This window comes from Fistularia commersonii, chromosome 3 (assembly GCF_037954325.1).
Source record: "Fistularia commersonii isolate RoL2024-O1a breed Wild chromosome 3, RoL_Fcom_v1.0, whole genome shotgun sequence".
Taxonomy (NCBI): Eukaryota; Metazoa; Chordata; class Actinopteri; order Syngnathiformes; family Fistulariidae; genus Fistularia; species Fistularia commersonii.
Window position 1 is genome coordinate 12,704,535 of NC_141286.1, and position 18,679 is coordinate 12,723,213.

Here is an 18,679-nt window from a genome sequence, read left to right on the forward strand (position 1 = left end):
CCACAGTGCTTAACCTGAATGTAATATATCTAATTCTGTTATTTAATTGAACCAGCCCCTTACCCCTCTCAGATAAGAGAGGAAGCTAACAAAATGGAAAAAATTATTTGCTTAGAATTACAATATGAAGTTATTTTTTGGTGGCTTGACATTGCGTGAAATGTGAACAATATTACAGCTCATGCTGGGGGAAGAACAGAGCCACTGACTTTTTTCTTTTTTTTATAAAATAACCGCTCCCCCCAGAGGCACATATCTTGAACTTGTTTTCAATGCTTATTGAAATTTAGCTTTTGCTGATTTTTGCCTCGCAACTAATATGTATACTCTTCTGATTTTCAAAGCATGGATGACCCATTAAGAGCCTTGGACAGTGGTATAACTCAGATCTCATTGGCACCCACCAACTTGAACAACTCCGGCAGGACATGATGAACAGTCTCAGGCAGATTAACAACAAGGCAAGCTTAGGGAAACTGAAGATCTAGTGTGTCCAGTTTGGCCTTTTACCCAGACTGTTGTGGCTGCTGGTGTGTATGAGGTCTCGCTCACCCATGCCAATTTTATGGTGAGGCTAGTAAGCTCTCACATGAGAAAGTGGCTTGGACTTCCAAAATGCCTCAGTGGCATTGGACTCTATAGTGATGGAACACTGTCATTGCCTATCTCTAATCTGGCCGAGGTTCAAATACACCAAGTTGAGGCTGGGCATGTCACTCACGAACTACTGGGATGCGAGAGGTGTTGCTCTTACCTTAGCAACTGGGACTAAGTGGGCCCCAGCCACAGCCACCCTAGCCTCCTTCATCTTGACATATTGGGCCATGTGCAATAAGGTAGATGAGGCTTTGGTCTTGAAACAGCAACACTGCAATAGGCATCTAAAATCGAACATTGAAGCATGGTGGTGAGGTAGGTGTCTTGACTGAAGGGTGCAGTGAGACATTCCAAGAGCCAAGGCACAGGCCAAACAGGACTGCTGGAAGAAGTGAGAGGATGTTTAAAAGCAGAAAACGCACATGGACCAAACTCTAGAGCATTATATGAGCCACATATGATGTGCTGCCCTCCCCCACAAATCTTCAACCTGCAGCAGAGGCTTGGAAAGGACACCCCTTTCCCCCTGTGTAAAGTCCCAGCAACACTCAGCACATGTTTGTTGGCCACAGGACCAGACTCACTCAAACAGGTACATATCGAGACACAACCAAGTGCTCAGTTGCCAAGCCAAAAATTGAGGAACAAGAGGGTCATCAATGTCCAACCATTCACCTGCCAGAATGTCTGCCAACAAGCATGACCATTTCTCCAGAAGGGGTACAAGCAGAGGATGAGCATCTCAACCCTCGACCTGGGCTCTCTGAATGTAGTGAGAGACTGGAAGATGAAAGTTGACTTGGACCAGAGCCTCAGCTTCCCCCTCACTGTGCTTGGTCAAGCTGTAGTGGACCTATGCAGAGGGTGTCTTGTGATAACTTGCTGAAACACCCTGTGGCGCTGAGGTACACAATTGATGATGTGTCCCTCTGGTAAAGCTGCATAGTAGCCATACCCCAGAGCAGTCATCTCTCAAGACTCCCCCAGCAGAGTCCCGCTGGTATAGTGTCATAGCAGCCATCCTGCACACCATATCTCCTTTTCTTTCCACATCTCCTGTCTGTTCTCAATGTTCTCCTGCCTAGGTTCTCTGTCCAATTGTTCTCTCCATGTCTTCCTGTACAGGTTTACTCTGTTCTCTTGCCTGGGTTCTATGTTTTTTTTTCCCAATGCTCTTCTGTCTCTTCTCTCTCCATGTTCACCTCCATGGATTCTCTCTTCATGTTCTCTCTGTGTTCTCCTGCCTGGGTTCTCTAATTGTTCTCCTTTCTGGTTTCGCTCTCTCTTCTCCCTGTCCTCCTGTGTGGGTTCTCTCCATGTTCTCCTGCCTGACAGCCCTGTTGCAAGACCTCCCAATAAGAAGTGACGCAAACAACAGGGATTGTTACACCTACTCCTTTCATCAAAACCTGCATTCATGTTCTAAAAACAACTGAATACCGAATACTATTACAAACTGCTATAACTATTATACCAAATGTTTAAGGGTCTGATAAAAGTACTATTTCCATTACCCATTCCATTGATAGCGCAGACACCGTTGAAAAACTGTTGTGCATTTTCAGTGCAAAAGGGTTCGAGCAATAGCCTGCATGAAAAGCAGAACAAACATGTGACAGACTGCAATTTGCTTTTGGCTAAACATTTCAGATCTGTTAGAAATCACTCCATTCATAATGATGCGATAGACACAAGTCTCAGGCTAATATCTATCACTGCTAAGGGTCACAATGTCACCAGGTCTAGCAGGGATCACCTGCAGGGATCACATTACTTGATTGTAACACCCATTCATTTAGTGTCGACACTTGAAAATCCAATTCAGTTATTTCTACAACCTGATTTTGCACTGAAAGAAAAAAAAAATGTCACAATGTCAAGAAAGTTTTTATGTGTAACATACATTAACATTTATTCTCTATACCTCTTATTTTGCACTTAGAGTTGTTGGAGGTGGGGCAGTGGAGCCTATCCTTGCTGTCTTGGGTGAGAGGCGGGGTACATTCTGAAATATTCACCAGCAATAATCTCCAGAGCTACCCTAAGTTATCTGTGGTATTGTATTCTTGCCATATTCCCATTATCACAAGCAATAAGTGGTAGTTCTTCCTGCAAAGATACTTCAAGATACATGAAAAAAAGATGTCCATGCATATATGTTTAATCTATTTGTGGTTTGTTTTATAAATTGATGTTCACATGTATTCTTGAAAGCAGAATTGTTTATTTACCAATTGTGTAAACCATTATAGCTAATATCTGGACATTTTAAACAACAATTCACAGCTACTCACACTCATGCCAACATAATTTGGAATTTTCAGTTAATCAGTTTTTGTTTTTATATTGTGAGATATGAAATTCAAGGGGGAACCCAGTCATGCAAAGGAGAACAAAATTCCACTAAGGACAGCCTTGACTTGGAATCTCTTGCAGGTAGTTTCAAGTTATTTTCTTATTTACTTACTTAAGTTGAAAAATGTAGGCTACAAACATAGTATTTAGAGACAAGATTTGCACAAAATAGATTTAAAGAATGATAGCCGCCATAGTTGCGTTAATTCCTTACTGTGACTACCTCCATTATGTTTTTTTTTTTTTTTTTGTGTGTGAATTAAAAAAAAATACACCTATATTAAACAGTAAATTGTTTTTCTTTGTAATACAAACCATCTTTTCAAAATCTAAATGTGTCAGTATGGAGATAAGTACTGTATGACACAGGGGTGTCCTTTAATATCATGTATTATGATATATCATAGTATATCATGGTTCATATAAAAGAAGGGTGTGGCCTCTCACCCCAGGGGACGAAGGGTTGGGGGATGTGGTTAAGTCAGGTATATATGGGTGATCCCGGATGTTCAATTTGGAGTTGTTTGTTGGTTGTTCAAAATTAAAGTAAAATCCTCCACGCCTCCGCCATTATTTAATTGTTTAAACATTACAATATAACATCAATCAATAAGTAATCTGCGTGTATTCATAGTTTGTCATAAGTCAATGTGTTTTTCACTTTCAGTGTTTTTTTAACTTTTGATCTGACTTCTGTAAAATTCTGTGGGAATAAGTCTACAATATCTGCATTATTATTATTATATCTCCACTATGATTGGTTATATGTCATGTGATGCTTTACGCACACTACGTTAACTGTTATTAAGCTGTATCAACCGCCTGGAGAACGCTTTTGCCATTAAATCACATACACGCTCAACTGTCATACCGACCGTTCTTGCACACACCGCACATTTCTCAATCGGAGAAACATAACATGGTGTCAGAGTAAAAGGAAACTCGAAAGAAATGGATATGTCTGGAGTGCCTTCGCCCCACATGGACTGGGATGCTACAAACTTGCCTGAGGCATGGCGTAAGTTTAAGCTCCAAGTCAAACTCATGTTGTCTGGACCGTTTAAGAAAAGAGGGGAAGATGAAAAGTGCAGCTATCTACTTCTTTGGGTCAGAGAAAAAGGCAGTTCAGAAGTAGCACAGAGCCGAATGAAGGCGTTTGCAAGCAGCAACAGTGAGCAAGCTGTGCATACCGTCAACTGGCAACCGAAAAAAGCAGCACCATGGAAACAGCGCAACTCATGAAGTCATGACGGTGCAGCTAGCTTCAAGTCAGATAGAGATGAAAAGTTCCACAACTCATGTGAATACTGTGGCAATCAAGCACACTCAGCACAAGATACATGTCCAGCAAAAGGCAAACAGTGCTAGTTGTGTGACAAATGGAACCATTTTGCAAAAGTATGTCGTTCAAAGCAGAAAAAAGCACATACACGCTCAACTGTCATACTGACCGTTCTTGTACACACCGCACATTTCTCAAACTGAGAGACATAACACAACACAACACCACTTCATCAACAGTCATACACAAACCTCAAAGCATCCTTTGCAAGGCATGGTATTCCTGAAATTGTAATCTTGGATAATGACCCACAATATGCAAGCAAGGAGTTTGAATCATTTGCAAATACGTGGGAGTTCAAACATGTAACTTCAAGTCCACACTACCCACAGAGCAATGGTCTTGTTGAGAAAGCTGTCAAATTTGCTAAGTTGCTCATGGAAAAGGCCAAAACTGATCATAAAGATCCATACTTGAGCCTGCTTGAATATCGCAACACACCAGTTGACAACTTCAAATCACCAGCCCAGCTGCTAATGAATCGACGCCTTAGTTCAATCCTTCAAAGCACCCATCATCAGCTCAAACCAAAAACTGTCAGTCAAAAGGCTACTCACAACATAAGAGCTTTTCGCCAAAGCTACCAGAAAAAGTTTTATGATACAACTTCAAAACCACTCTCAGCTCTTCACACAGGACACAATATTCACTTTCAGGACAATAGACATTGGAAACCAGCTGTTGTTGTCCGTCCAGGAGACAGTGCCAGATCATACCACATTCAAACGCCAAATGGAGCTCAGTAGAGGAGAAACTGTCGCCACCTGATGAACTCTAAAGAAACACCGTTCCCACTGGTGATCACTCTGGAGTTCAGCATGCACCTGAAGGGACTGACTGTAACTCAAAATCACCACCAACTACTCATTACCGTACTCGTTCTGGTCGCGAAGTTAAAGCTAGAGCCATCATAGATGTCTAGCATATGCCTATGCATAATATTCCATTTCAGTGTTAATGATCAATGTTTTTGTTTATCTTAAAGTGGTCAGTATACAGGACCAATTTATTGTATTCTATTATATTCAGATCCCATACATTTGGTGCGCTCTACAACAAGAGATTTATTGTTTCTTTTTTTTAAGAAGGGGGATGTAATATGTAATATATGTAATATTCTGTGGGAATAAGTCTACAATATCCGCATTATTTGGATACGTGTTCCCCACTAAGGTTGGTCATATGTCATGTGATGCTTTACGCACACTACGTAAACTGTTATTAAGCTGTATCAACTGCCTTGAGAACGCTTTTGCCATTAAAGCACATACACGCTCAACTGTCATACTGACCGTTCTTGTACACACCATGCATTTCTCAAACCGAGAAACACAACAACTTATTTTTAAGATATGCTGTGTTCCAATGATCCATCTATTTATCAATGTAACTAACTAGCTAGCTATCCATTTATGTATGTATTAGCCTGTGTGGCTGTATGTATCACCCTATCCAGTTGTCTGTGTTATTTTTATTACAGTCACACAAATGGACACACTGACTGACAGGCAGCACACATACATCCAAAAAGGGCATTGAGACCCAAAATCTGGTGGCTTGTAAAGGTGGTGGTAACAGGCTGATTGATCCCCGGTGAAAATGGGTGATATTCCCCCCAACATCGATATCAATAAAATCTCTTCTCGGGGCCTGCCTTTGTTTCTCTTGTGAGGAGAGCCAAGAAAAATCTATAGACAATGGATGGTGTCTTGAAGTAAAGCTCTATTGGAGTATATCACATCAGTTATCGGGAGGGGAAAAGTTTTCCTTATGAATGTAACTGTTTTTGCAAGTTCAGTGGTGGAGTGACAAGGACAGACATAGAAAAGGAAAGAAAAAGGGATGAATAAGGGGGTGTGTGTTTTGGGGAGTTTTATTAATGAATGATTCCAGAGAAATCTATGGTTATTGGCTGATTATTGTGCAGTTGTGGGGCACAGAAAAGATATGTGGACATTGGCTATGGCTTCTGTAAGTGACATTGTTTTTTTTTGCTGAAACATGTTTTATTTTTGTTTATGAATGCCAGTGGTGATGCTATTTGATGTATATATTCTTTCATATTCATTTCATATAAAATATGTATAGACCTGCTTGTGTGTATTGCAATGCGGGGTATTAGTGTGGGTAGGAAAATTTAAGTGGATCAATACTGGATGTTGTCCACTAAATAAGTGGCTGGACCAGGTGCCAAAAAAAACATCCTGTTGAAATTATACACAAGTCGCCACAGCGACTTCTTCTCTCAATCTAGCTAACACAACTCTTTCCCATAACTTCATTGTATGACTCATCAACTTTATCCCTCTATAGTTGCCGCATTGTTGCACATTCCCCTTATTCTTAAAAAATAGGCACCATCACACTTCGTCTACATTCTTCAGATATCGTCTCACTCCATGAGATCCTGTTGAATAATCGAGTCAGAAAATCTGCCGCTGCCTCTCTTAGACACTTCCACACCTCCAAAGGTATATCATCAGGACCAACTGCTTTTCCACTCTTCATCCTCTTCAATGCCTTCCTCACTTCACTTTTACTAATTTGTGCTACTTTGTGGTCTACAATAGACATCTCTTCTACCCTTGCCTCTCTTTCATTTTCCCCATTCATCAGCTCTTCAAAGTACTCTTTCCATCTTCTCATCACTCCTCTTGCATCTGTCAATACATTTCCCTCTCTATCCTTAATCACTTGGACCTGTTGTACACCCTTTCCATCATTATCTCTCTGTTTCACCACCTGTATAGATCATTCTCACCCTCCTTACTATCCAACCGAGCATACAGGTATTCTTTTCTTGAAAAAAGCGTTCACTACAGCCATTTCCATCCTTTTCGCAAAATCTACCACCATCTGTCCCTCTGCATTTCTATCCTGTATACCAAATCTGCCCATCACTTCTTCATCCCCTCTATTGCCTTCACCAACATGTCCATTGAAGTCTGCACCAATTACTACACTCTCATCTCTGGGGATATTCTGCATCACATCATGTAACTCATCCCAGATCTTCTCCTTCTCCTCATATTCACATCCTACCTGCGGGGCATTACCACTAACAACATTGAGCATCACACCTTCAATTTCTAGTATCAAACTCATAAGTCCATCTGATATTCTTCTTACCTCCAGAACATTCCTAACAAACTCTTCCTTCAAGATAACTCCTACTCCATTTCTCTTCTCATCAGTACCATAATAGTACAACTTAAAGCCTGCTCCTAATCTTCTAGCCTCACTACGTTTCCACCTGGACTCCTGAACACACAGTATATCCCCTTTTCTACTCTGTATCCTGTCGACCAATTATCTACCTTTTCCTGTCGTAGTTCCTCTTCTCTCTCTGCTTCCGAACACACCTTCCTCCTGTCCTGCTTTGACCTACAGTACCCTAGTTTCCATTGGTCCCATGTAGGTCATCAGTACCAACGAAGGTCGTTGTTAACCTGGGCCTCGTACGATCTGGTATGATCTGGTTACTATGGTTGATTCAAATATTTGGTTTTGGCAAAAGTTTTATGCTGGCAACCCCCTTTATTTATTTGGGCGTGTGACTGGCTCAAGGAGACACCAACCAGTCTGCTCTGAGGCCGCATTATATATATGTGTGTTATATATATGTATCTTTATATATATATATGTATATATATTGATGGCTGGAATGCAAAACCTCCTATCTGCAAATTTTTCGATTTTGGGTTTCTGCATTAAATGGTGAGAAATGGGATGGCTCCACATTTTCAGTCTATCTGCAAGATAATCCCGCCCTTTCTTTTGACATAAATGTCACATGACAAAACTCCTATAAGCACAATGAAGCAGAAAAAATAGGAAAAAAACACTTATCTGCATTGTCAGTGGTAAAAATACATGCTATTTTTAAATCATAACATAGAAATATAGTCTGTTAGCAATAGAATATTCTTGAATATCTTTAACAAAGACCATACTATAATCAAATGAAACGTTTTTTTCATTTTTTGAAAAAAAGTGTTTTTTTTTTCAGATAGGAGGTTTTATGCATTCCAGCCATCGATATATATCTATTCTTCTTCTTGTTTTTCTTTTGGCTTTCCCTTCAGGGGTCGCCACAGCGAATCAACTTTCTCCATCTAACCCTATTCTCTGTATCCTCCTCCGTCACACCAACTTGTTGCTGTGGCCTGGATTCTCCTGTTTATATGTATATTCCTTTTTTTGTTCCTCTTCTTTTCTGTGCTGAATATTTGTGGAACTCAAAGCCTGCCAGACTCATTCTCTTCCAATCACTGTCTAATTGCTGTCCTTGCTGTTAATTTATTCACATTTTTGTTTTCTTCAAGGAAGGCATTTCAAAAAAAGCACATCAAACGAGTGGTGATATGTAAAGAATGTAGCAAAGCAACACAGGCGGGCACTGCTTCAAAAGTAAATTCCTGATTATTTTCACATGATAATAAGTCAGAGAAAATGAGGAAATCAAAAGGGAAGTCATATAATGTCGTATCGGCACAAACATGGCATTTATTGTATTTTTCTCACTCTGGACTTGAATACATTTGCATATTTTCAGTTTTTATTTGCCTTAAGATGGAGATATGTAGGACAGCCTGTTGACAATCATTCACAAGCTGTTGGCATCTCCGTGCATCCCATATCTCATGGAAGGGGTTGTTTTTAATGTAAATGATGAGGAGTCATTAAATGGACGCACATTATCATATGAAGATAAATATATATAGATTGTTAGTCATCCACCCTCTAAAAATCACATGCATGTACACACACACAAGGGAATGCTGTATTTACTTTATGTGTGAGGGCAGGTAAGAGACACACAAACCCACAATAGACGCTGGGTGTAATTGAATGTGACTCCCTCTGTATGCTATCCACAGCTCTGTGATGTTGGAAGCTAATTTGAATATATACCTCTCTAAACTGCTGATGAAGTATGCTGGGCATCCACTTGTCAGGCTCCAACAGGCCGCTCTGGTTTGAAGTGGAGCGGGACTCTTGCACTGCTAGCATCTAAAACCAGGGCGGGAATGAGAGGTAAATTGGAAGCAGGAGTGCAGAATGTCTTGCAGCACATATACTTCTAGGTGCGAGTGTGTGTTTGTCTGTGTGTGTGCATGCTTGCGGGGGCATGTCAAGGTACATGATGTTGGGGCAGTTGTGTGTATGTAGAAATTATGGTATATGACAGAGACCCCTTTGAAAAGACTTAAGTTCAAGTTCTTCAAAGGATAGACTGCCAAGAGAAAAAGACATATCCATAAATGACATTTTAACGCTAATCTTTTTTAATAAAAATATGAATGATAAATAAGATTCTCAATAGCGGGACCATAATGATATCCACAATAGAGAACATGACCCCAGAAGTTTAGGTCAGAGGCAACAATTGGAATAGTGTATGAGGCATGTAGAGGTTGAAGCACACTCCACTGATGCAACTGCACCAGACAATGTGTGTGTGTGTGTGTGTGTGTGTGTGTGTGTGTGTGTGTGTGTGTGTGTGTGTGTGTGAATGTGTGTGTGTGGCTGTGTGGCTGTGTGTGTGTGTGACTACATATGTGATTGGTCAAATGCTTTAATACGAAAATACATGTCCGGAAGCAGCACAGCCAGGGGAAAAGCTATGAGCAGACAATATTTCAATGATATCAGAGTATTTTCAGTTTATTTGTATTGGCACTTTAAATAATATTGAAAGTCAGTGCAAGCAGCAACATGAATCTATCCAGCTATCCTAAGAACTCCCCCTCCTAAAATGCCAAGAAACTTAAAATTAAATGAAAAGCACCAGTTACACAACAAACTGATGAAATCTTAAAGATTTACAAAGACAATGTTCATAGTGCAGCCTCAGTGCGGCACTGAACTGTGTCTCCCAGAGCCCGTCCCAAGCCCAGATAAAGCCACAGGGTTGCGTCAAGAAGGGCATCCGCTTTTGCCAAAATCAAACATGCTAATCAACCATAATAATCGGATCATACCGGTCGAGGACTGGGTTAACAACGACCGCCATTGGTACGTATGACCTACAGGGGACCAGTGGAAATTGGGCTATTGTGGATCGAAGAAGAAGAAGTGGAGGAGGGCGTGTTCAGAAGCAGAGAGACAGGAGGAAAGGAAAGAGCTTGGGACTGAGAGTAGGGACTTTGAATATTTGGATCATCACAGGAAAAGGTTGAGATTTGGTCAACATGATGCAGAGAAGGAAGGTGGATATACTGTGTGTCCAGGAGACCAGGCAGAAAGGTAGTAAGGCTAGAAGATTAGGAGCAGGCTTTAAGTTGTACCGTATTTCCACGACCATAAGGCGCACCGTACTAAAAGGCGCACTCTCGGTTGTGTGTGCCATTACTGTATTTAACACACACAGAAGGCACACCTGATTATAGGGCGTGGGTTGTATTTAAAACCCACGCCCACACTTCCCCCTTTAACGTTCTCTACTACGTCTGCCTCACAACAACACACACATTTTTTTTGAACCGGTAATTGTCATCAATCGAAGCCATCAAAGTCCTCATCCTCTGTTTCTGATTGAACAGCTGCGCTAAATCTCCATCAAACATGCCAGGTTCACTTTCTTCACTGTCAGTCACTTTCCGTGCTGTGCGGCTCCTTGGCAATGATACCGGCTTTTGCGAAAGCTTGAACCACAGTGCCAGCAGACACCTTAGCCGAAGCACCCACAACTCATTCACAAATTGTGGCGTAACTTGCCTGGCGCTGCATTCCACTCGGTCATCCATCGCTCCCACACTACTCACAGCCTTTTTAACACCGATGTTCGCCGATGTACAGCGATCATTAATCGATTCATTAATCTTAAGTTCTCTCGCAATAGGCTTAGATGGGGAAAGTTGATTCACTGTAGCGACCCCTGAAGGGAAAAGCCGAAAGGAGAAGAAGACAAAGATAATCTTCATAGCTTTTTCCCTGGCAATGCTGCTTCAAGGCATGTATTTTCATATTAAAACATTTAACTGATCACATTTCAGCCATTATTTGTTGCCAGGCAAGGTCAAAGTCAAAGAAATGCTCCTGGAGGCCTTCCGAAACAGATTCCCAGGGGTCCAGTAAAAAATAAGTGTAGATGAAACTGTTTCTTCAGCCAATCAGATTTTGAGTTACGACAATGCCTTCTAGAAGGCTACGGCAAAATCAACATGTCACATGCTCTTTAATTAGATGGTCAGAGCGTGTACTAGCCAGAGCTAGCAGACTGCATCTGTAGCGAGCTACACAAACACAAATACAATTCTGTTGATATAATAGCTAATTTGTCAATCCATGATGGCTGAAGGAAGAGAAGAAATTGGTGTAGTTGTGGATTTATTGTCCAAGCAATTTTCAAGACGTACTTTTCAAAAAATCATTAAGAAATCATTAAGAAAGGCCAGGCAATTCTGAAGCTTACAGGTGAGGAAAAGGATTTGTCCATCACTTTCAGTCCACTAACTATGTACGGTACACAGGCTCTTTGAAACACTGCAAATTGTATTGCTGGGAGTGCTTGTTATGTGCTGTTCAACATGGTGTTTGGAGACAAACTGGGTTTGTAAATTTGACTTGCCTAACCAAGGCAGCAATGAGACACCAGAGCACTGCCAGACACTTAAAAGCAGCGGTACTGTCTTTTGGTACAACCAGAGAGGATCTACAGTTGAGTGAACAAGTGCGAAGAGAAACAGAGCTCCACAATCAAAAGGTGAAGAAAAATATGGAAATCTTAAAAAAAGTGATGGACTGTGCCACTTTTTTGGGCAAGCAGGAACTTTCATTTCAAGGACACGATGAAAGAGCTGGATCATGAGTTATCTCTGCGGTGTAATGGCTCTTTATACTGCATTTCTATATAATAAGATGGTTTTTATAGCCATAAAACAGTTATTGAAAGGTGATTGATAACTGGAACACTACTGCAGGCCTGATGTGAAATGCATGGGTGTCAATGATCACCTTTTTTCCTGCAGTTGGGGTCATGGAGATGCTGGAGCTTATCACAGCTGTCATTGGGTGAGAGGCTTGGTACACACTGGACCGGTTGCCAGTGGATTATAGACAACTATATAGCTGTAGATATAGAAAATTTTCGGCTTTTTTTTCCCATTTATTCTAATTAACCTCCTACATGTTTTTGGATGAACGAGGGAGGAAACCAAAGAACACGAGGAAACCCACACACACGGGGAGAACGTGCAACCTCCACACGGAAAGAACCCCTTTGGAAATCGAATCAAGGTCTTTCATGCCATAACCACTGCGCCAATGTGCTGCCTCTTAAGAATGATTCCCTCTGTAGAGCTTGCTATGCAAATTGTTCCAAATTCTTGTTTTTCTTTTTTTTGTCCCCTCTAAATGTTTGAAATGTTCATCCTGCGTCCCTCCATTTCCACTGTTTTCCTGCCATTGTGCTTTCAGCTACCAACGTGTCTGTCCTACGTAAATAATGAAACACATAATTATCATATCATAATTGCTGTAAAGATGGCTTTGACAGAAATCATTTCCCGTATCTAATACAACGCTAATCAAATCTGTTCCCCTACTCACCAGCACATCCTCTGCTGATTGAGTTTTGGTCATCTGTACGTGTGTATGTATATGCGTGCGTGAATGCGTGTGTGTGTGCAAAATGTTAGAAAGTAAGAATAGAAGAAAATCCTTCCCAATATTCTGCATCATCTTTAAAAACCACAGAAAAATAAATAAATAAAACAAAAACAAAAACAAAAAAAAGCAAGAAATTCAAATAAACACTAAAATGAATAAATACCAGCCGCACATTGTGTTAAAAATACATAAATAAAGAAAGAAACTAAGATGGAAATAAAGAAATAACTGTATAATGTGAATTTGCACAACAGCTGAAATGAATACTACATGGACATCTACTAAATGCAGGAAATGTACTTTAAACATCAAAAAACATCTTCAAAATTACTTTTGAGTCATTCAAAAAGAAATTATACATTTCCAAAGCATAATGAAAATAAAATAAAATATGAAAATGATGATACTGATGAAAAGATCGGACCATTAAATTAACTGAAAATTTAGGAAGGAATTATGCAACAACATCAAAATTATGACTTAATTTCATCTGGGAAATTAGCCTTAAATGATCAAGAAGTGACTTCTTACATCTTTTTTGTAGGATAATATAAATGTTTCCCCCCTGAAATGTTTTTCCACTCAGTAGTTCAGAATTCATAACCCGGGCTGGTACAAGCTTTACACTGTACATCACACTAGATTTTGCTTTGTAAGTTCAAGCTTTATCTCATAGCCGGAACAGATCTATGCTGTACACACATGCTGATTAATGTGGTCCACATAATATTTTGCATTACATGCCTTTGGATTGAGTTTGTGTGTGTGCGTGTGTGTGTGTTTGTTCCCATTGTTCTCCTACAGTTTTCCTGGTTTGATTGATTGACAGCTCATGATAGCAGAGCTCTCCCGGTTACATGACCGGCAGATGGTGGTGCGACAGTTGATTGTAACTGTGTGTTAGTGTGTGTAGCATGTAAATGAGCATGTTTCAAAAATAACTCACAAATGGATTCCTTTCATATAGACCAAACAGAGGAACAGCTACACATATTCACCACATTCTACATTTTTGGGAGCTTTGCTTTATTTTGTAATTATTGACTGTGGATTAGTGGATTCCTGATAACTTCAACTTTCTTGATAAAGGGCATGATGGTGCTGTGCTTAGCACTTCAGCTTCACAGCACAAAGGACCTTGTTCAGTTCAAACAGTGGACCTTTCTGTGAGGAGTTTGCATGGTTTCCCCTTGTTTGTACTGTTTCCTCCCACAGTGCGAAAATATGCAACAAGTTTATCGGGAAAATTGGCTAGATCTGTGATTGAGAGAGTAACTGTCTCTTTTTATATGTGGCCCTGTGATTAACCAGTCCAGGGTGTACCCTGCCTCTCTCCTGATGGCAGGTGGGATAGGCTCCTGCTTCCAGGATAAGTGGTAGACAATAGGTGGATGGATGGATATAGAGGGGTGTGTCAGAACGTTGCAATACATAGGATGGTTGACTCACCAACTGACCATTTATTATTTCAAACAACAAATTGTAAAATCTAGGCAGCAGTGACATTTCTTATGATAGGCATGAGTCTCCTCACATACATGTACAAGCTTTACACTGTACGTCACACTAGATTTTACTTTGTAAGCTCAAGCTTTATCTCATAGCTGGAATAGATCTATGCTGTACAAAGAAGCTTACATTCACATGTCACAATTGCAGTATATACAGAGGGATAAGGTTGATGAGCCATAGAATTAAATAATGGGAAAGAGTAGTGGAAACTAGACGGAGAGCAAAAGTCTACATTTGTGAGTATAGTTTCATGTCTTGAAAGAGTGCTACAAATGCAGAATTTTCTTCAAGACTGCAGGTAGAAAAGTGCAGAGAAGGTCAGGGACCGGGAGGCCAGGCAGAAGGGCGCTGGCTTCCAATATGAGTAGGCATGGTTGGGAACAGGAGACGATGCGGGAAGTGATGGCATACACCGACGGGCGGGAGGAAAGAGAGAACAAGAGTTGCAGCCCCTGTACAGACCCAAGGAAAGAAGACAGAAAGGAGAAAGCTTGAGGGAGAGGAAAGATGGCGTTGGAGAAAGAGAGGCAGACAGATGGTGTGCATACATACAATCTTGGAAACCATTGAGACTGAGGCTATCGCATCTTGTCCTCACTGCTTACCAGTAATGGACCACAGCCATGCATCCCCTACTGTGCGGGAGCCACAAGGCGAATCCAAACTATTTTATTCCCATATCTATCCATGACCCTGTCGTCAAGACACAGCGACAGTAACAATTTTTGCTGCCTTTTTTCAAGTGTTTTAAACATCCTCTAGCTATACATGTGGTCTGTAGGATCTACCTGACGTTCATTTTGAAGAAAAAAAACAAAACAAACAAACAAAACAGAACAGACACATCTGAAAGACAATGAACTTATTAATGGATTAAGGGTTACGCTGGCCTATGATAAAGATTAATTTTAAATCAATATGGAGCAGTATTCAATACTATGTTACATCTTGACTCAAGATGTCACATTATCTCTTTCCCATTATCTCAAGAGTCTTGAGATAAGGGGATATAACAGAAAAAAATCCTCAAATGTGGAGAGTTAATGCAGAGAAGCTGTTGATACTGAAGCCTTTCACTGATCAACATTTGTGGATAAAAAAAGAAATGAAGAATCAAAAAACACACAAACCAATTGAAGCTGTGAAGACAGCCTCAGACTTAATTTATCCTTCTTCACAGAGCATGAGCAAGGAGTTATAGATGGAAAAAGGGAAAAACAACATGGCAAAGAACAAGCATGAGAGTTGAGTAATGAAGGCTGTTTCTTCCTGAACAATCAGTACTTACCTGATGTATGGTAGCAGCCATGATAAGCCACCCCAGGCCCTTCATTGACCTGTATTAATCGCCAATATCTTCTTTCGGCCTCAGGACACTGAAGTTGCTGATTTGCTGATGGGGAGAGTCCTCACTTTGGAGGATGTTATTTTAGCCTGCTATACATGCTCATTAAGGTTGGTTATGGGTTATACAGTAATCAGTTTAGAGGTGCTTTCAGCAGAATAAGTTTATGGACATGCTCCCTTCAAGAAAGACTGTAGCTCAAGTAAATACAGGTTTAAGTTTCTTTTTTTTTCTTTTATTATTTTTTTCTTTTATTATTTATTCTTCTCAAAATATTAAGATCCAGTCACAGTACCGGATATGTGCAGAGGTCGAGGATTAGACGAAATTTCCATTTTCTGAGGGACATACTTACATACATATATATATATATGTATATACCTATTTATACCGTGTATATATACCTTGCTTCCGCTAACTGAAACAAGGTCTGACTCTGAACCATATTCCATGCCTTCACCCTCACCCAACTGACTTTCTGTCTCACCTGTAACCACATTAGTTTCGTCGTGTATGTCACCCATAAAGCTTGGGAGCTCACCTGTACTGACCCGACTGTCACCATTGAGGAAGCAGCCTCATTTCCATCTGCTACTCACTTGGGGATTTGCTGCACGTACCCTGTCTGCACCAGATCCTCATTGATGAGCAAAGCGGTCAGGTTCACCAGACCATTAGTGGATGCACCTGCACCAGGTGCTGATACATCAGCAGGCGCTGTGGCCAAACCCACAGGCATACTTCCAACTTCCAACTTCAGGAAGGCAACCACAGCTTGGTTCATTCTGGACGTATATTCCAGATTTTCGGGTCCTACCTGCTCGCTGACTGCAACCAATATTTCCACTCGAGTGATGGAGAGACGGCGGGGGAGGGTGCTCAGAGGACACCATCTCGCTCCTGCCTGGTAGGTGCACGGGTACACCTTCAGAGTTCCTTTCACTGGAACTAAAAGGCCAAGCCCAACTCCTGAAAAACAGCCCCACACCATAATCCCCACTCCACCAAACTTCACACTTGGCACATTGCAGTCAGACAAGTACTGGTCTCCTTGCAACCGCCAAATCCAGACTTCTCTATCAGATTGCCAGACAGAGAGGTCTCCACTGCTCTAGAGTCCAGTGACAGCTTCCTTACACCCCCGCATCTGACATGTTGCATCGCACTTGGTTGTGTGTGGTTTGGATATAGCTGCTCGGCCATGGAAACCCATTCTATAAAGCTCTATACGCAAGTTCTTGAGCTAATATGAAAGCCACATGAAGTATGGAGGTCTGTAGCGATTGACTGCAGAAAGTTGGCAACCTCTTCACACACTGACCACGCTCCATCAGTTTACGTGGCCTACCAATTCGTGACTTGCTGTCGTTCCCGTCGTTTAGGAGCAAGAAAATTTCACGACTGGATTTGTTGCACATGTGACATCCTATCACAGTTCCACGCTGGAATTCACTGTGCTCCTGAGCTCAGTGAATTCAGCAGGGGGGGCTGCACAATGAGTTCTGCAAGCCATTCACGCAATAAAATAAGTGTTGATGACACTGTTGCTTCAACCAATCAGATTTTGAGTTGGCGACATCAAAGCCTCCTAGCAGGCTACAGCAACATCTGCAAATTCACACCCTCTATTTGGATAGTCAGGGAGTATTGCTGGGAGTGCTCGGAGCTGAAGCGCACGGATAATCTGTACGACAGAATAATTGAACTGTTTTTGAGGAAAGAAAGGAGGATGGATTTTGTCTACAAATGATCACAATTTTTGGCAAGTAAAATGCTGCTGGTTTCCTCAATAATACTCCAAGTTTATTAGGTTATTGTTGTCGCAGATGTTTGCTATAAAGGCATTTATTGTGGCTACTGACCGTTTTTGTGGCTCCCGCCACGGGACCAGACTTTGTTGTCCCGGTGTGTTCAGATTTCATTCAGGTAAAAACGTCACAATGGTGTATTGTGACGTATTGTGACGCATCTCAGTGTCCGCTGGACACTGAGATGCGTCCAGCGGACTACGCCATTGTGCAGAATAAACCATTGTGCAGGTGAAGAGGTTCTGGACCCAAGCCGAGGAGGCTCAGTCATTTTATACCATTTCCTCAGCGGTCGAGTGTACTTCCTAATAAGGACTTGTTTTACACATTCTCTGAATTTGGGCACTTGGGGTGCCAGGCCGCGCCCCGTAACATGCCGCATGATCAATTATGCACGGAACGTGTCAGTGGAAGAGGACAGAGTTGGGCATCCTTGTGTCGTTTCGTGATGCGCTCCTAGTTCTTGAACAAGGCCGGGTCTCTTATCTTTGGAAGTAAGGCAAGGACTGTCCTCTGTCATGAGCTTGGCAGGCAGCCGGTCTGACTTCACTCCATCAGTATTGCATGAAGTTCATGGCCAGTGCTGCTCCAAAAGGGTTTAAAAAAGTCCATGGGGAGCCCATCAAGTCCTGGTGTTCAGCCCAAAGGCATCTGGTTTATGGCTGTGGTGAGGACTTCAATGGTCTATTCCTGCGCCAGAGTCATTCGCTCCTCCAATTTGATTTGGGGGAGGTCCTTCAGGGGATCTCCGCGGCTTCCAGAGTCACAGTCCGCTCTCTCAAATAGGTCTGTATAGAGGCAGAGTGCATGAGCCCTCATTTGTGATGGGTTGGTAGTTACTCCAGGTAGCCTCAAACAGAGCATCAGATCTCACTGCACAGTAGACCTTGAGGTATCCATATCCATAGGTGGAGGAACCGAGACCTGATCAGAGCTCACTTTACCCTTTCCTGAAGGAGTGTGTTGAGATTGAGTCTCCTCCCCTTCAGCAAGGCCTCAGCAATAGCGCCTGCACACCCAGCCCTTTTTTGATATTTCAAATTTCAGATTCAAGATTTTTGATTACCTCTTTTGCTTTGGCCGAGGAGTGAGACATGTACTGTTGAC